We start from the raw sequence: 20,186 nt of genomic DNA on the forward strand, positions 1-20,186 counted from the left end.
TGGAAACGTCCCCCTCCCCATGCCAGGCCTGTCTGCCTGAGGCTGCTTTGGGCAGGACCATTTCCAGGTATTCATTTCTCTTTCAGCAGCCAATTAATTGATTCATATGTTACTTATCTTGGTTCTGCCGCACACGACTTCAGTAAATCTCTCACAACAAAGTCCTTGTTCCTCCAGGCTCCTGCACTGGAATTTGGAATGATATTTTCAGTTGGGGAATTTCTTCCTGCCATGTTAGTCTATTCTCATATCACCACTGAGGCGTGATCCCTACCCAGAGCAGTACCCCCAGATGGACCCTGGGTAGAGCCTGCACAAAACACATTCTCAGTATTGCTTAACCAGTTGCTTTCCCTCAGGGAAATTATTTCCCTTAGGGGAATTTGCCTTTAACATATTTAGGATGTCATTTAAAAATATAAATTATTTAATATTATAAATAATAATTATTTATTATTATAAAACTTTTTTTTTCAATTATCTAAGGATGAACGAAAAAAAGGGGAAGCCTTTGCCCTGTTGGTGTCCAGCCCATGGAACATGATCACAGTGGAGTTATCCAGTTATCTTTAAGCTTCCTCATCTCTTAATTTTCTTTCTACTTCCTTCTTCTACAGTTGGGTTCTCAATCCCTTCTCTTGTTGTCCCAAATGTTCCTTTTATTCACTGGTAGAAGTTCCCTTATTTCATGTGTTGGCCATAACATCTGTTACTTTTTCTATTTTCTGTTGCCTTTTCTGATTTGAGTTCCCTTACTGTCGTTGTCAACCCCACCTTTTGTCATATATAATGATTCTTGACCTTAGATCTTGGGTTTCTCCAGTTTTGGAGAACTTCCTCTTTGGTGGGGCCATGCCTCTCCTGATCCTTTTCCCTCCCTGTGTGTGTTTCCATTCCAGCACCAAAGCTGAGTGCAGATAGCAGGGGTTGGGTAGTGCAGTGGTCTCCAGGAATCCCTGAGGTGTGGTCCCCACGACAGACCCGCTGTCGATGGGACAGTTCCATCTGTGCTGGCTCCCCTCGGCACAGGACGGGTGGCACAGGGAGAGCAGGACACAGGGACTCATCGCAGGGGCTGCGTGCAGGGCACTCTCCCCAATCCCTCCCCCATCCCTTACTCCAGCAGACACCTCGGAACAGTCCAGCTGAGAGTCAGGGCAGCAGGAACAGGTAGGACGGGTCTGCCGTGCCTGTGGCTTTTCTGTGTGCCTGCACCCAGCAGAGTGAGAGGCACCGCAGGCCCCTCCATTGGGAGCTGCCACTAATGATTCCTCCTGCCCAGAGGACACGGCCGGGATCGATGGAGGGTCAGCAGCATTTCCCAGTGCCCAGCACAGCCCAGGGGTCAGCAGCTAATCATCACTGCTATCTCGCTGTGCTGTCCAGCCCAGGGCGACTGGAGGTGCATTAAAGATTAAACAAGAGCTGGGGGGTCTAGGGAGTGTGCTGGAGTCATTCCAGGGTGGGTGGGCAGTGGTTGGCCCAAGCAAGTGGATTTCTGCTGCAGCGGCCCCGACTTTAGATCTTTCAGCCGAACAAACTGGCGGCATCTCTGTTGAGACAAAAAATGCCTCTAGCTAAAATTCCACTATCTGACCTCAGAAGGGCTCCAGCTGCTTCTGCCACCAACGGAGCAGCTCGAAGAAGTGTTTTTCAGAGGTTGGCCATGCTGAAAGAGAAGCCCATTTCTTCAAAGGGCCTGGCAGGACAGAGCCTTCTTCTTCCTTGCTCCCCCTTCAGCCTAAGTGCTCACACAGTGTGGCAGAGTGTTGGCTCTGTCCCAGGAGTGCCTGTTACCTGCCAGCACCAGGCCACGGAGTTTTACTGTAGGACCTGGACACCTCTTCCAAGATGGGAGGATTAAATGGTCCCCTTGCTTGCCGTGCTCATTCCTAATGTCTCCAGCCTCTAAAATCAGTACACTGCAACTCTGGTCCTCACTGGAATACAAATGGAGTACAGTGCTAGATCAGAGTTACAGCCATGAAGCAAAGGTGGCACTCTCCATTCCTTCTGGTAATAACTTCAAGGATAATCCATTTCAAGACTTGCCATTTAGTCGGGGATCCTTCCCGAGGAGTCCTGACATGAAGCTGTGCCAGGGCAGGCTTAGGCTGGATATCAGGGAAAGGTTCTTCCCCCAGAGGGTGCTGGGCACTGCCCAGGCTCCCCAGGGAATGGTCCCGGCCCCGAGGCTGCCAGAGCTGCAGGAGCGCTGGGACAGCGCTGCCAGGGATGCCCAGGGTGGGGTTGTTGGGGTGTCTGTGCCAGGAGTTGGACTGGATGATCCTTGTGGATCCTGTCCAACTCAGGACATTCTGTGTTTCTGTGATTGTATGACAGAGTGAGGGTTCTTAATCAGAGCTTCCTCAGCTCATTCAATGCCCCACCTGAGCTCTGCGCTCCCTTTCTGGCCAGTGGAAGAATCAGGCCCACAAAGGAGGAACACTCTCTAAGAAGGGCCACATGAGTTGCCCTAAGCCTTTTTCCTTCTCTGAGCATGAGCAGCCAGGTGGCTGGCTGATCCTTGACTTCCAAGCTCCAGAAAGGAGCTGAATCCCATCCACGCAGTGTCAGGCCCTGGACACTCACCTGCACCCTTCCCTTGCTACTGGGGATGGTGTTTTCAATGGCAAGAATGACATTAATTGAAACAATTTTTAGCTCTGCTGATCATCTAGGATTGCTTTGGATCACGAGACTTCTTACTCCTCATCTGGACTGATTGTGAAGCTTCCTCTCAACAGGCTCCCACCCAAGTTTGCCAGAAAAGCTGCTCAGAACATGGGCTGCCGTTGCTATTTTTATCAACTGAGCATTATGTATTTTGTGTGATACAAGGGAAGTGTTATTCATTTACTGGAATTATCCTTTTATCAAGTCAGTTTCCTATTGCATTTCACCCTTCAGTGCACTGGCAGTTCATTCTTTTAACAAGGCTGTTTCTATTCTTGAAAGTATATTTAAGAGGTTTTGTAATTTCACTGTGAGATACAGAGCATTTCCTTTTCTTCTAAGGAATGCGTTCCAAGCATCCTTAAATCCTGGAGAACTTGGAGCAACAATGAACAAACGTATCAAGAAATTAAAAGATAACAACCTCATGAAAACTTTCCCTAAATTATCTTTGTAAAGAATCTGCTATTGTATGTTAATTTTAAGCGCTTTTTACTTGCCAGATTTTGTTTTCTGCTTCCTGTTGTAGTCTTTGTTTCCTCCAGTCCTGACTTGTGCTGGAAATCCACTCATGGGTCTTTTTATAAACTTCTGGTGAGATTTGTGAGGGGTTCAAGCAGTGGTGACCGAACTGTGCAATGTGTGATTTGGGGTTTTCCGTCACTCACAATCCCAAATCCAGCATTTTCGAGGAGTTACCCACAAAACAGGATATCGTGGGGTGATGAATCAGGCAATGGTAGGGCAAAGAAGTGAGGCTGAATTCTGTCTCTGTGGGGTCACAGGCCGTGGGGCCAGCACTGAAACCATGAGCCAAGTTGGGACAGGAATTGGGAAGGGGGTTGAAAGCCAAGAGTGAAACCACAAATTGTCTCAGCATTTCCCAGTAGGTTGTTGTGAATTAGCAGCAGAAATGGCCCTGCAGCAGGCATCCATTTATCAGTGAGGAGATGGAGCGGCACAAAGGGCAGAGTTGTGCCCCGTACAACCCTGAGCCCTCAGAAGCTCCACTGGCTCTGCTGGGACCCTCTGAGAGCCTCAGAGTGAAGATGTGGAAGGGCCACACATGTGGGGAGATTCTTCCATCACATCTGCACCCAGCTCTTCCACAGGGGCTTGAATGGCCACTTCTGACTCTGGGCTCATCCTGCTCAATCACACACTGTCATTTGTGTAATTTTTTTTCTCAGGTCAATCAAAAGAGTTCTTCCAAGGCTGGATCACTCAGAGGTCTGGGTGGGGGAGTCAGTTGTGTGGGCCAAGGCTTACCATGGGAGGTTTGAACAATTCAATTTAGGTACATCTTCCTGGAGGAATCAAGGGTGAGAGGTTCTTTTTTAACCTAAAATTTTATGATGGATCTACATGGTGGAGAGTAGCCTATTGGAGCTTTTGGGAGTGAACTTCAGTTCTGGCAGTCAAACCATAATAAATGCTGTGGATCTCAATCTATGTATTTTTTGCAGCCCTGCCTGGCCCATGTCTGAGTTCCCCCAGCCTCCTCAAACACTTCATCACATAAGCAGAAGCACGAAAGCTTGCCTTAGAACATTGGAACCCACAGGTAAAACTTGCACTTGAAATAAAACCTGGTTTGCCACACAGAGGAATGCACTTATAAAAAAATCCAGCTAGAACTCAACTAAGAATTCAATCTGTGACATTCTTTAATTAACCCAATTTACAATGATTCTGCATGGGATGATGAGATACAGACAAATTTTTCCCCAAGGACTAAAAACAACCTGTACATGTGCTTGTCAGAATAAGTTTTGTGAGTTAACCAAGCAGACAAGGGCCTAACAGTTATATTGGACTGAAAGAACACCTGAAGATTTCAGGAATGAATATGTGAGCAGGGCAAGCAGGTAGGAGACTGCCACAGGTTGATCTTCCAGTCTCCACAACTTCCAGTTGAGGAGCTCAAGGAGGAAAACATTTCTGGAGTAACTGAAACCTTGTCATTTAAGAGTAAAAATAGATCACAACAATCAGACATGGGCAGGTAGGGTGAAACCGCCTGTGAAGGTTAATGTTAAGGACTGAATTATTCATTGGTGGTGGTCAGGGTGGCTGTGGAGGAGGGCACAGTGGAGATGGTTTGTAGCAAGTTGTTCTGCACTTGTAGAAGCAGAGGAGAAGGGCAGGCCTGGGTCACTGGAGTTGTGTCACCGGGCAGGCTTTGGGTGGGACTGAAGGGTTGGATCAGGGCAGTCACGACACCGTGGCTTCATTCTTGAGGTGGCAGCTGCCAGAGCAGCTCCCCATCCTGAACCTCCACCACACCGAGGTGCCTCACCAGGAGACTGTCTCAGCACAGAGGGATTGTCCTTCCTGGAAAGAGCCGCATGAAAATGTGGGAGAGACTCATGGTATGGCCACAGGGACTTCAATCTCAGTGCGGCCATCCGGCTCTCACTGTTAATTCAAACAGGACTGTAAGCACTGCCCAGAGGGCACTGGGCTGTATCCCACACCCACACACGGTGGGGCGTGGTTCACACCACAGGGATTGACAGTTCTTCCACGTGGGTGTTTCTGGAGGGATGAGGTGCTGCCATCAGGGTCAGGTCTCTGCTGACACCTGGGGCCCTGTTCTGCACTGGTCCTTTCTCAGTTACACACTCACTGCATTTATGGAGGCACCAAACCTACAGGTCCTCCTGGTTTCAGCTGTGATGGATTTGATTCTCCCCTTAGTGCTGTGTTTGGGATTTGCTGTGAGAGCAATGTTCATTACACACCGATGTTTGAGCTGTTCCTGAGCAGTGCTTACCTTAAATCAAAGTCTTTTCTGTTTCCCAGGCTCTGCCAGCAAGAAGGTGCTAAGAAACTGGGAAGGAGCGGAGCTGGGACAGGTGACCTGAACTGGCCAAAGGGATATTCCACACCACAGAATGCCATTCCCAGGATATAAACTGGGGGAGTTGCCCAGGAGCTGATGATTGCTGTGGGTGACGGGCTGGGCAGTGGGTAGCAGGTGATGAGTAATGTGTTGTGCATCACTGGTTTTTCTTGGGTTTTATACCTTTGTCCCCTTTTCATTACTATTATTGTTATCATCATCATTTTGTTTCAGTTATTAATCTGTTCTTATCTCAACCCATGAGTTTTACTTTTTTCGATTCTCCTGCCCTCTGGGGGTGTGTGTGGGGTGAGTGGGAGGCTCTGGGGTGTTTATTTGCTGTCTGGGGTTAAAGCACAACACAGGTACCTCCTGCTACTTAAGCGCCCTGGCACTTCTTTGACTGGGCTTCATTCTCTAATCAACTTGCTCCTGTCACCTTCCTTAGGGATTTCACCTGGGCACAGCCAGGGACACAGCACTGAGCTAAAAGGATCTTGTGCTTGATTTAGATTTGACAATCCTATGTCCTCATGTCTAAACCAGGAGGGCTCTGTACACGCTGTGCATCTCTCAGCTATATTTAGGTGTAATGTACACACTTCATGTAATTCTGGGAAAAACCAGGCAGCTGTCATGCTGCTCAGGATTGAATGAAATAGCTTTTAAAAACATCTAATTTGTGATGTAGTTCAGCGAACAAAACCAGTGACCAGATGAAATATATTCTCCTGTGCCTAAATGAGAGTGAATGGCTTAGTTGGGAGTGAGATCGAAAGAGTCCTTCTATTGAATTGTATAAAGACATAAGAGCTAAAGGGAAAGTAGGTTCTTAGCAAGACAAATTGAAGCTCCCACATCTACATTTCAAAGCCTTCATTGTCCCAGGGCAAGACAAACAAAGTGGCATTTGCATATTCACTGTCACTGGAGCAGTGTCCAAAGGCATCAGCCGAATGGAAGAAACTGAGAGGAGGGAGGTGAAATTACCATACAATGATTTCCCTCAAATCGAAAAATGAGATAGAAGGAGTAGGAGGGGAAGCTCCTAAGAGAGTCCTTTGATGCTTGTTTTTTCTGAAAGGAAGGCGTACATGGGAGGTTGTGATTTACAACTGCAGTTCAGTGATAGCTAAATCTGACTTGAGGGCTCTCCGTGATCCAGCCTCCCGACTCAGGGAGCTGAGCTGGAATAAACTTCTCATGCCAGCTCCATTTTGCTCAAATAGGGCTGATTGGCTAACTTTGTGCCAGCCTGTTTCATGTCAGACGTGCCATCAGCATGCAAAGAGAAGCAGAGTTTTGTTGAACCTTGCTTGGCCTGTCTGGGGGTCTTTCCATCAGCCCTTGGTGCTCTCCTCCCACCCACAGAGCTTTCAAGTCGCTGCCTCCACACATCATCACACCCCCCCAGATGCAGATCACAGCCTTCTGTGTTTCTTTCCACTTTGCATATTCAACATCTTGTCATGGACCTTCCTTGTCCTTGTCATGGACCTTCACACTGGCCTTGCCTGCCTTGGTGCTCCCGCATCACCTCCACTGTCACAACAACACCGACCTTCCCACACCATGTCCTCCCCAAGCCAGATTCCCAGCCACAGTGAGTCCCACTGTGAGCAAAACATCTTTCACCTCCTGCAGACAGGATTCTGCTCACTGATGACATCCAGGCAGAGTCTCATGTGTGGGTGCTGCTGTGGGGCCACATTGGAGAAGTGTAGGACCAAGGTGAAACCCCTGGGAAAAGCCTATAGGAAGGACAAGGATACTGGTGGCCCCTCATTACTGTCTGCACAACAAGGATCTTAGATGGAATTTGTGACAGGCTTGCATGGAGAGTGTGTGGGAAGCCTTTCAAGAGTGTTAACAGAACTCCTTCCCCTCTGTGAAAGAGTGGCAGCCTGGGGAGGAGTGTGCATCCATGGGAAAGCAACTCTCAAAGAAACTGAGCCATAGGAATCAAAACAGTGCTGGTGGAAAGAGACCCTTGGAAGTCTCCAGCCCAGCCTTCCCTGGAGCAGGATGAGCCCAGGACCAGATCAGGATAACCAGGGCTTTGTGCAGCTGAACCCTGTAAACGCCAGGGGATAAAGACTCTCCTGGCAATGGGCTCAAGGCTGCACCACCCTCCTGGACAGTGAGTGTTTCCTAATGCCTAACCTGAACCTCCTAAGCTCCAGTTTGTGTTTGTTGACCCTTCCTATACTGTCTGGCATCAGTGACAAGAGTTTGGCTCTGTCATCCTTGTATATTGGCCTTTCAAAAGGTCCCAGGCTGCTCTAAGATATTCTCAGTCTCCTTTCACCCAGCAGTAGAGGTGAGACCTTCCCTCCACCTCTCTGCCAAAGCAGCCTCTGCCTCCACCTCTGTGGGCAGACCATGTGCCCCAGGCTTTGACCATCTTGGTTGCCTTGCCTGGTCCCTCTCCAGTTTCTCCCTATTGTTTCTGAACTGGCAGCTCCCAACTGAACACAGTGTTCCAGGGGCACTGAGCACTGACAAGGACTTCCTCCTGCTTTCAGCTGTTCTCCACACAGACTCCAGTAGGCAGCTTGTCTTGTTTGCAGTGAGTGACTGCCAGCTCATCTTCACGCTGGCATCCACCATCACCAGCAACCTTTGGCAGCAGGATTGCAGCTCAGCCAGTCTGCTCCAGGTTCAGCTGAGTTTTCTGCTTTTCCTGCCCAGATTTTCCCAGCCTGCCACCGACACTGTTGGGAATGATGATGCAAAAGTCTCTTTAGTTGTTCCCAGCCAGATGTGTTCTCCTGTTTCATCATTCTGCAAGCACTTTCCAGATCTTTGTGTGCTTTGCTGCTCCCAGGGCTTGTGTCAGGCTGGAGACTGGGCTTCTGCTCCTGTCCAGGCTTTGGTTAGGGCTGTGACACATCCCACTGCCTCCCACCACAGTGAGCAATTCCCAACTGAGAGCACCGAGACCTCTGCCGGGAGCTTTACTTTTCACCCTTTTCCCAGAAAAGCTTCTCCTTTCTTGTCCAAAATGTGCCCATCAATGCCTATGCACAGATGTAGGCACAGCCACACACACACACACTCACACATGTGTCTGCACACGTATTTACACACACACACCCCACACACCTGCACATGTGCAGTCACTCACACACACAGGCACAGGCACGTATCACACCATAGAATGGTTTGGGTGGGAAGGGACCTTAAAGGTCATCTCACTCCAACCCCCATTCCATGGGCAGGGACACCTTCCACTGTCCCAGGTTGTTCCAAGCCCCATCCAGCCTGGCCTTGGACACTCCCAGGGATGGGGCAGCCACAGCTGCTCTGGGCACCCTGTGCCAGGGCCTCCCCCCCCTCACAGGGAAGAGTTTCTTCCTAATATCCCACCTAACCCTGCTATCTGTCAGTGGGAAGCCATACACCTTTGTCCTGTCCCTGTCCAAATTCCTTCTCCAGCTCCCGTGGAGCCCCTTTAGGCACTGGAAGGAGCTCTAAGGTCTCCCTGGATCCTTCTCTTGCCTAAAAGAAACCCAAACCAGCTGTGAAGTGTCCAGCAGCAATGCCCAGGAGCAATGCCCACAGGATTCCTGGGACAAGACATATTCTTATACTTGTCATCTATTCACCATGCTGGAGGTTAGTTTGGACCAGAGCCATGGCATCCAGCCCCTGGGGCTCCCTGAGCAGCAGAGGTGTCAGGGCAGGGCCGTGGGTGTGTGGTGACATCTGAGTCCCACCAAGGATCCATCCTAGCACTCACCCTGCAAGCACAGGTCCGAGGTCCAGGCCAGGTACAGACTTTCCCATATGTGACCAAAGTTTACTCATTTCAGGGACATCCAAATAGGACCTGCTACCACCATAGCTGGAAACAGAACAAAGAAGGTCATGATGAGAGATCTGTTGACTACCTGGAGGAAAGATTCATTTCCCAAGCTATGAAGACTCTGGTGACCACTTTCATTCTCTTGCTAAAGATCAGTGACACCTGTGGCTGGACTCCTGGAGATAGGGATGCACTGTCCCAGAGTGGATGCACAGCCTGTGTGGAGAACCTCTGGAGTAAGGAAGAAGCTACCTGTGATGGCGAGTCCATGGGAAGGGGAGGCTATGCCCTTCTGGAAAGGTGAAGCATTTCAGAGCTGTTTTAATCAGACTCAGCTTGGCCTCTGACTGTGATACAGCCTGATATGGGGTATTTCCATAGGACCATCACCCCTCCCATCATGTGCCTTCTACAGTCAGATCTGGCTTGGGCTCAGAAAATAAAGTCAACCACCACAAAGCTCTGTGCATTCATGGCAGTGACTCTTGCAGAGTGACCCTTCAGGCTCTTTTCTCCCCTCCAGTCAACTTCTGGGCATAGCTTTGGTTCTAGCACTGCCATGACAGAAAATACTTCCATTCCCATGAGAATTAAGATTATTTCTGTGACTGGGATTTGAAAAGTCACAAGGACTTGGTTGGCAGAACCTGCAGGGTTGATCCAGGGGCCTGCAGGGGAAAATGGCACCTGACAATAAGAAATGTAGCAAAATCACAAGTTTACTGTTTCTGTTCGCTCCATGCAAAATGTCAGGCTATGGCAGCATTCATCAGGGTGTCTCTGTAAATCAGTCATGATGATTTTCCTTCCCTGTTCTCAAACCAGGGTCACTCAACAATAGCTCGTGTAGTTGCTGGGAGTTTTGGGTGAGCTCCCTGACCCTAATCCAGCCTCTTCTTTTTGCTCCCATGGTGGTACTTCAGAAGACGCACAGAGTCTCTCTCCTATTCCCAAGGCAACAGGACCATGGAAAACTGGCAACAGGATCATGAACCCACACAATGATCTGTAACCACAGAGAGAGGGCAAATCCAGGATTTGCTTCAAGGGGCTCTTGAGGAACTGGCCCAAGGCCTGAAGCCTTGGTTCTGCTGTTTCATATTCATTTTAATCACATTTCCTCCACAATACATCATCATGGAATATGGTGCCTTCTTTCCCACTCATTCCTAATGAGCCAGTCACAACTCCCTTTCTGGGAAATATTTCCCCCTGAAATTCCCAGTGGAAGACACTGGGCAGAAAGTCATGGAAGCTGCTGTCCTGCCAGTCCTCACAGCCACAGGATTACAACTGGAGCCCTTCTTGCCCTGTGGACACTGCTCAGCAGTGGGGATGAGGACACTCATTTTGCATCAATAGCTTTGCCCCAGATCATCCAAATGATTTTTGCCAAGCTGAAAGTCTCTTGAAAGAGTTTAAAATTTTAAAGAGGGAAAAATTGAAATGTCTGACATGGAAAAGTAGTGAAGAGAGCACCGAGATAGGGCTACTGTGAGTAATGTCCTACTCGGGGGGTCCAGGAGTTTCCAGTTTGACAAAAAAATGGTTGTGGGAATTTCTGCAGAGAATACTGTGAATATTTTCGGGGAATGCTGAACATCCTAAAGTGTGAGATTCTCAGGGGAATTTGAGCCCAGTGGTGTATGCTAAGGACATGGAAAGCAAAATGTCTTCTTTCTTGCCTTCCTCAGAACGACCCAGTTGGGATCCAAGTCCTCCACACTCACTGCTTTCTTATCTTTGCCAGAGCAGATGAAGCTACTAACAATGTCCAGGGCTGAAACAAATTTGGATGCTTTGAAGAATAAGGTAAAAAGAATTTTTGGAGGCATCTGAAGGTATTCCTGCATCTTCTCCAACTCAGCATGGTGCTCTGGGCTGGTTTGATGGTTGTACAGAACAAGGGCAACACAAAGCCAGGTCTCACCCCCTCGATACCTGTTCAGGGAGCACCTGAGGGGCAGGAGGGCCCAGGGAGGGGGTTTAGCAGGAGGTTTGACAGTTATTGTTCATTAAAGTGAGCAGCCCGGCCTAATGCGGGTCATTCATTCCCCACTCCTGCCCGGTCAGCTGCAGTATTAGCGCTGGTCAAAGGTCTCCCCAAACATTTACCATCCATTAAAAGCTAACCTTTCCACGGGATGTTTGAGCTTTGAGTCCCTGGATAGCTGCAGGCGATGCACAGGGCTCGCTGCCTCTCCGGGGGTCTCTCGATGTCCAACCCCGCTCCGCCCGTGCCGGGAGGGCGGCATTCCAGGAGTGGATGCTCCCTCCGCCTCCCATCACTCGTCCAGCAGCCTGAGAGCCGTGAACAGCTTGCTGGCAGCTGGACATTCCTTGTGGGCACTGTCAAGTTTGCTGGTCTTCTCCCTCCAAAAATAAGCAGCAAAATGTATTTGAGATTAGAGCTTAGTAGGAAATAGTTTTAAATGGTTTTCTTTCATTTGAGAGGCAGGTTTTCAAAGATTTGGAATTTTTCCCATCATATATTGTGATCAAAGCTGAAATCGTGGAGTGTCAGTTTGATTTTTCAGGGGGGTCTATCAGATTTGTCATTTAAATCTAACTTGGTGGATGGTAAGCACATCAGGACGGTGCTTTATGTCCGGCAGGGAGAAAGAGAGAAAAGGAAAATGCTTGTGAGAAAGATCCTAAAGGATTTGACAAAGCTGCAGAGAGCTCAGGGAAAGCTTTGCCTCACTCGAGACTGAACAAGAAGCTCAAGATCTGACTCAGTAATGGAGTTAAACGTTTAAGATTAGGCTTATGGCTCCATTAAAGCCTTTTACTGTATGGGACTGGATATGGCAACAAAGCAGAGGCTTCACTTTAAGGCCTGAAGAGAGGCAGAAAAACAATAACAATATAAACAACAATTTGTTGCTATGATTGTTATTAATGTTATTGTGATTATTATTGTATATCAGTGGAAATAGGCACATAGTTGAATTAAAATACATGCTAATCTCTAACCTGTAAAAACAAAGAAACCTTGTGGACAGCCAGAATTAAGAATTTAACACTGAATTGGATCCAATTCCAACATTTTAACTGGAATGATAACAACTTCTTCTCAAAACCTGGGGAGATGTTGCTCTAAGGACAGTGATTTTATCACAGCTTGTGCCATCTACACTCTCAGATGACCCTTGGCTGTCAGTGCTGGGTTCCAGAGCTAAGAATCCTCCTCCTTTTCCCCAACCCCGAAGTTTACAGTGCAGAAGCAGCAGCCCTGGTTCACTCTCTCATGCTCTCAGCTTTGCTTTGTTTTTTAAGTCCCATGTGTAAAGGCACACTGCTCCCTTTCGCTTCACAAAAGGGATTTCTTACGTTTCCTCCTTCCTCTCCTTTCTCCCCTGTTTTCCAGTTTTCCCACCTTTAACCACCTCTGTCCTACCTCAAGGTTTGAGAGATGCTCCTGGCAGACACCTGATGAGTCTCGCTTTGCTGGCAGCCCTGGCCACCTCTGATTTCACGGCTCCTACTTTGGAACCAGTTTGCATTTGTGATTTTGGCTTGAAGTGTTGCCAAAATGAGACAGCATCTGCCTGAAAATAAAGCATAATATGTCCTTAGGAGTGTTTGCATTGGAGAAAAGGGATTTTTTTTCCTGACATTTAGGAGTGCTCAAATTCTGGCTGCTTTTGGAGGAACCAGGGTACTGTGCATTCCCACTGTCTGATGTGCAATGGTTTTCTTATTTAGGTCCTCAGGCTCTCAGATCTGGTGGGTTTGGGTCTGAAACTTTGAGCTGATTACTGTCTGGATTTCAAAACTTTTGGACTTGAAATGAAGCACTTACATGTGTGAATAGGTACAAAAGGAATGAATTTGGGTTTAAAGTTGCTGAAGGACTGCTCCTCACACTGCTGCTGCTGCTGTTATCCTCACAAGGAGAGAAGACAAATCTGCATTCCAAATTCTTTGTACAGCTTTCTGTTACTATTGCTCTGGATGAAGTGAGCTCTATGGAGTTTAAAAGAGGATGAACATGGGAAATGGAAACTGAGAGGGGCAGAAAGCTTTTTCCTGTTGAGGAAGGCTCTTCCAGGGGATCAGCACCTCCTGGATAAGGAGGTGTCAGCCAGCACGAGCATCTCAGAGCTCTGGCCAGGAGAGATCAGCAGAGCTTGACTGCAGGGACAACTGAGACAGCCCCGGCATTAAATCAGCCTCACAAAACAAGTAGAAACTGCCTCAGAATGTCCCCATCAAAGCCTAATTATCTGCTGACTTCTTAGACATGAGAGAATTTTCTTTGTCTATTTAATTTCATGCTTATCATCAAACTAGTCATTAAATAGCTGAGTATTAGGGGAAAAATGCAAAGCTTTCTGGTCTGTCTTGTTTAATCCTTCGGCCCCTCCCTTCCCTCCTCCCTGTCCCACTTTCTCTCTGGCACAGTCAGGAAGAGGGGAGAGCAGGCAGGGTGTCCTGCTGGGCACTGTGGCACTCTCTGGGTCCTGGTCTCCAGGTGGGCAGGATGTGGGAGTCCTGGGAAAGGTAGGGATGGAAAATTCCCCAGTTCTATGCCAGAGCACAGCTCTGGCTGCTGGAAGTTTGGACTTGGCATCCCATGGGACGTAGCAGAGGTGCAGAAGCCACTAAGAGTGGGATGAGACCTGGAGGTCTGATCATTACAAGGAAAATGAATTGTCTGTGAGTCAGGTGAATCATTTAAAACAGAATCAAAATGATTGAACAGCAAATGGTGCTGGGCTTTCCTGTCTCATAACATATTAGTGAGGGACATTACATGAAATTGGAAAATAAAAAATTGTCAGTCACTGGAAGGCTTTTGTATGTAGGATGAATTGAGAATGTGGAATTGCTGCTTTGGGGTATATTTGAAATCAGGAACATTGAAACATTTAAGCAGAGATTGGCTACTTAAACTGATGCCAACCCTGTTCCACTGGGATGAGTTCCTGCTTTAGGTCTCGGCTGCTCTTCAGCTGGGCTGTGTGGAGGGAACAGGGCAGGACTGAGCCTGCAGCAGCTTCCTGCAGCCTGCCTGAAAAACCTTGTTCTGGCCATGGGAGGATTTTGGCTTAGCTAACCCAGGATACACCCAGGGAGGCAATTCCCAGCTTCACAAAGATTTGTGGCAATGTCCTGTCTGCTTCTCCAGTGCAATGTCTCTCCTTCTGAGGGGACATCACTGTCCAATCAGCCTATACAGCAAGACAATCTCATCCAAAAGACCCCTGATTAAGTGTTTTGCCTTGATGCCAATTCCTGCTTTCTGCAGTTTGGTTTCTCATGTCCAGGAGGAACCATTCCCTAGCAGCAGCCTCCAAGCTGTAAACTTTTGACCTGAGCTAATTACTGAATTCACTTTATAGAAGTAATGAGGTTCTGAGCCTCTGCAATGCCTTGGAGGCTCTAGAGAGTCCGAGCCAAAACCTGAGCTCCCTAATCAGTTCTGACTGTTTTTTTATTCATTTACCGAGTGCCCCAAGGCACTGCCGCTCCTTGAGCTCCCTGGGAGGACCTGCAGTGCTGCTCTCCCCAGTCTGCAACTGGGCAAAACATCCCAGTCAGGGCTGCAGGTACACTCAGCACCTCAGGGATGAGAGGAGGAGACACCAGTGGGGATCAGTGGTCAGAGCAGCAGGGCCAAGAGAGTTGTGCTCAAGTCTTTCCTCAAATCTACTATTGGGCAACTGGGATCTCCTCCTTCTGCCTCAAAACCTCCAGCAAAGAAATTGATAGAACTTTGCTATCTGTGGGAGAGCACTTGGATAGCTGTGGGCAGTGTAAAGATGAGAGGAGGTGTAGCTGTGCAGGAGCATTCATGGACACTGGTGGCAGGAGCACAGCAGGAAAAGGCAGTGGGAACACTGCAGAGATGTTCCTGTGCTCTGGGCAGCATGTGAAGTCCCATCTCCCTCACTTTCCTGAGTTCTTCCCACCCAGTACAGGCAGGCCTTAACCAGCAGTCCAAAACTAGGCCCAGACAAGTTGTGGATGCCCCATCCCTGGATCTGTTCAAGGCCAAGTTGGATGGGGCTTGGAGCAATCTGGATTTTTTTCTACTGGAAGGTGTCCCTGCCCATGGCAGGGGATTGGAACTAGATGAGCTTAAAAGGTCCCTTCCAACATAAATAATTCTGTGATTCTATGACTCTGTGATTCTGCCTTTCCCTGGTTACATTCAGGAGCTGTCAGCAGCTGAAGAAGAGCTGGAGACCTGTGCTGAACCCCTCAGCCCCAAGCCCACCACTGGTCTCCAGTTGTTCACAGAGCTGATGGCCCCAGCTTCCCCTCTCAAAGGCTTCCCCTTGCCCTTGTGCTTGCTCTGTTTGTCCCTCTCTCTTACGTGCTGCAGCACCCCCAGGGCTGACACCGGGGAGAAGGTGACTGTGCCACCCAGGTCAGGACACTGCTGACCAGCTCCACCTCCAGCCCTCCACTCCAGCAACCTCCCACTCTGGGGCTGCGTGGTGAGAAGAGCATCCCCGCTTCCCAAGACGGGAACGGAGAAGGGAAGGTGTGCTGTCCCTGCCCAGCCTCGTGACCAGTTTGAGGCATGAATGGTTTGCCATGGTGGGCTCCTGCTGAGCCTCACTGAGCCTTGTCCATGGGCAGTGGGGGATCCCAAGGGGAGCTCTGCTCCACAATGGGACCCCAAGGTGAGCTCCACTCCACCCTGGACAGTGAGGGACCCCACACTGAATCACCTTCAGCCATGTCCTGCCTGCTCATGGCAGAGCCCAGGCAGACAGAGCTTGCTGTGCCTGCCAAGCCCCTCTGTGCCCAGCCCTGCAGTGTGGGCACGAGCGGTGTCAGCTGGGGCACAGGGAAAGCAGAGCTGCCAGAATGCAAGAATGGCCCTGCTGCTGCTGCTGTGGATCCCAGGGAGGCTGGGCTGGCAGGAGCAGGGGCAGGGATTTACATTGCAAATCCACGCAAGGCTGAGTTCAAGCACCCGGGGCCAGCAAAATCATTATTGTGGTCTTGGCAAACCCAGCTCTCCTTGCTGAGGGTGATGTGCTTGGTAATTACATAAGATTGGCACATTTCTCTCTGCTGTTCTTCTGTCTCCCTTCAGACAGAGGGTTGGTGATTCAAAGTGGGGACTTTGTGAGCATCCTTGCATTCAGCCTGACAACTCAGATAATGGCATTTCTCACACAGGTTTGAGGCATCACCTCACTGACACAGGCCAGAGGAATTAACCTGCAATGCAAATGATATTTTTATTTTCAATATAAAAATTCCCTAAAAATACATGTGATAGTTCTAATTTTAACTCATAGCCATGCAAGTGAAGGTTGTGGCATCCGAAATGCTCAAAAATGCAGTGTTTTAAAACAGCTGTACCAGAAAAGTGACTGGGGGAAGCAAGAGTGGTTCTTCAGCTTGTGCTATGGACACTGAGAAAGGGTATTGGCAGGTGGAAATGCACCAAGGTCTTTTGAAATCAGTGGAGATGAGCTGATTTTGCATCACTTGCTGTGAACAAAGGTCTTATTTGGTTTGGAGGCTGCAGGGAAGTGATGCAGAAAAATCTGTGACCGAACAGGTAGGGATAAGCTGTGAGTGCCTGTTACCAACACACATTCATGATATTCTAAAATAATATATTTATAGCATATGATTTTATAATATTATATATTTTTTATAATTCATGAAGTTGTCCAGCAGGAGTTAAAATTTGATCTTAGAAAATTCAGATCCACAAGGATAGTAAGCTATAGCAAATTCAGTGGTGGATGTGGCCAACAGAAAGTGTTCTTGAATTTCAGATATTTTTCCAAAACTAAGAAGAAAAAATTATAAGGACTATGTTAAAAAAAAATTAATCTCTTCATGATGCATGGTCACTTTGCTGTCAGTGGGGCTGCCCTGGCTGTGGGCAGGGAGGTGAGCACACCTGAGTAGGCTGAGCACACATTGGTTTACCAGGGACTAAAGTGATTATGGGATAATCCAAAACACTTGGAGAGAGCAATAAATCCTGGAGCTCCTGTGCCACTTCTCATGTCCCCAGCTGCTGCCTCATCATGCTTGGGGCAGTGGGACAGTGTTGGCAAACTTGAAGGAGCAATAAAGGAAATCCATTTCATTAAAACAAGGAAGAGTGGTAGATGTAATTTTGCAGATTTCATTTGGTGTTAAACCCACCTGCCTTGTAGTGGGGCAGATAAAACCCTGCTGCCAGTGGAATCGGTGACTGGAGTGGGCAATGCAACTGGACCTGGGAGGAGTCTGAAGTGTGAGGTAAGATTTGCAAGGCTGGCTGCTGGAGGTAGATTTTTTTGTGATTAGACCATTTAGTCTGGTCAGAAAAAGCAGATAAGCTTGAGGGAAAACAAGCCCTTCTCTGAATTTGAAATAGAAGCAGCAAATTGACAGATGGCTCAGGATAGCAGGAGCAGTGCAACAGGGCCAGCTAATCACTGGAGATAAGATCTCCAACAGAGGCACGCTCCCAGCCCCCGCTGTGGCACCGTCCCTGTCCCTGCAGACATCCCGGCAGGTGGGGAAATGCCGCCGCACCAAGGAGTGACCTCACGTCAGAGGGGACATGTGCAGCTCCAGCTGGGGCAGCAGTGCCTGGTGCAGCCCTGCTGCCGAGGAGGCTGAGCCAAACCACTGCCAACAACGCTCCTCAGCCTCTGGTGGGAGCCTCAATCTTAGGGAATATAAAAGCTCTTGAGACACAATCTGCCTCTCCATCCCTTGGCAGGTGTTTTCCAGCCCCAAGGAAATAAGATTCATGTTACCCACAGGTACCAAAACCATCTTGTGGGAAGATGGCAAAATTGAATTCCTGAGGAAAAAAGTTTGTAAAAGCACCAGGAAAGTCAGTGCTAGAGATGGATTTTCTCTTCAGTGGGGTGTGTTGGGTACTGTGAGCAAGCTTGGTAAGGAGAACTCCTCCTAAGGGATGCCTGTGCTGTGCATTTCTGAGTGCCACTGCAGTCCAGAGCTTCCTGGGCTATCAGAAACTCCTGGGACCCCTCTCACAGAGCACCTGACTTACCTGGGCATTGGGAAATGGCCAGGAAAACACCACCCTGCTGTTGTTAAACTGAGCAACACCAGGCTGGCTCACAGTAGTTGCCCAGAGAAGCCCCATCCCTGGAAGTGTCCAAGGCCAAGGCTGGACCAGGCTTGGAGCCACCTGGGATAGTGGAAGGTGTTCCCTGTCCATGGCAGGGGGTGGAAATGGATGGGCTTTAAAGACCCTTCCCAACCAAACCGCTCCATGATTCTGTGATTCTGTGACTCTGGCACAGGAGCTGCCAGGCTGGACTGAATGGTGAATTCCATGTTTTATGCCTCCATCCAGTCCCCACACTTTCTCCTGGTCTCCATTAAGACAAGAGCCTTGGGAAGGTTTTGTTCAGATTACCGGGGAAGGTTTTAGGAAAATTCCTCTATGGCATTCTTGAGAAAACTCTCCCTCTCACCACTGCAGACAATCCCATTTTCCCTCTTGGGGGACTCGGGCTGGATTGACAGGAGACGACATCCATCCTGTGGGTGCACGCAGCTCCTGGGGCCTCTTTGTGTCAGGCTGCTTTAACAACAAACAGAGCACAGCCCCTGCAGCATCCCATCCAGCCAGGGAGACATGGGGAGAGGGACCCGGCACGCCAGCTCCTCATGCCTGGATTACCCTGTGGATGAAATGCAGATGAAATAGATTTTTTTTTTTTTCTTTTCCATTTTAAGATCCCCCATATTGACAAAATGTGAGTATGAGGCAGATTGACACCCAGATTTGACTTGGGAAGCAGTTCAGCATTAACCTATTCAGCTAATGAACTCCAGTTATCCGGATTGGTTTGCCAAAATTAGACCCAGGAAATGGCTGTTTATTCAGTGGGAAAGAGAATATAAAAGGTCTGTCCCTAAAATTTGCCAAAGCAGCTGATGATGATGCCTTAGGTTTTAACTTTTATATTTTTCAAATTCTGTACCGCTTAGCGTGCAACTCTGAAGTTCCTTGTAGCCTGTTCACTTCTGCTCTCTTGTGCTAGGGAGACATAACAAAGCCTCTCCAGGCCTGCTCTTCAAGGACACCCAGACTGTCCTAGGCCCAAAAAGTACAAACCAAAGAGCCTCTAAGGGGGGCAAGTGGAGGGGAAATTACATCATTAAACTGAAGCTTTAATTGGAGAATTAACCCTGCTATGTAAATGAACCAAACCTATAAAAGTGTGAAGAACTCGTGACTGTTGTCCATCTTGGGGTCCATCTCGGCAGTGGCCTCTGGCTCCCCAGGGGTACCTTTGAAGGCCCTTCAAATAAATACCTGCCTTTATTCCCTTACTCCTGTCCAGTCTCTGTTTCTAGGAGGCCTCTTCAGGCATCAATGATGTTGTCTAATTCCGATGAAATTCTTAACCTGACACATTTCAGAGAGACTGACTGTCAGGGAACTGACCCCTGGAAAAATCAGGATAATGGCACATGGTTTTGCTCACAGGTTTTAAGATTTTCTTATGTAAGTGTTACATTATGCATCCAGTCCAGGGTTAATAGTGCCCAGACAGAATCTGCCCTAATACATTTATGTATCAAACAGGGCTGCCCAGTAAATAAATTCAAAATATTTTCAAAGCCAGAGCTTTTAAGGCTGAAACTCAGAGATTTCTGTGGGATTTGGAATTGAGGGGGGATACCATTTCAGTTGAAGGCAGCTGAGGCTCCTAACAGGTTCCTGATGCTGGGCAAAAGGAAGGAGTAGTGGCAGGGTTATTGGAATTTCAGTTGTTCACTGTCTGGAGAAGGCAATGTTATTTCTTGCCCCTTCTGCCTCCTTGGCTCTGTTGGAGGAGGCTCTTTGTTCCTGATTCCTGAATTTCCTTGATAAGGTCAAACAGGCAGGCAACAGAA

Source organism: Corvus brachyrhynchos, unplaced genomic scaffold, assembly GCF_000691975.1.
Source record: "Corvus brachyrhynchos isolate BGI_N302 unplaced genomic scaffold, ASM69197v1 scaffold479, whole genome shotgun sequence".
Taxonomy (NCBI): Eukaryota; Metazoa; Chordata; class Aves; order Passeriformes; family Corvidae; genus Corvus; species Corvus brachyrhynchos.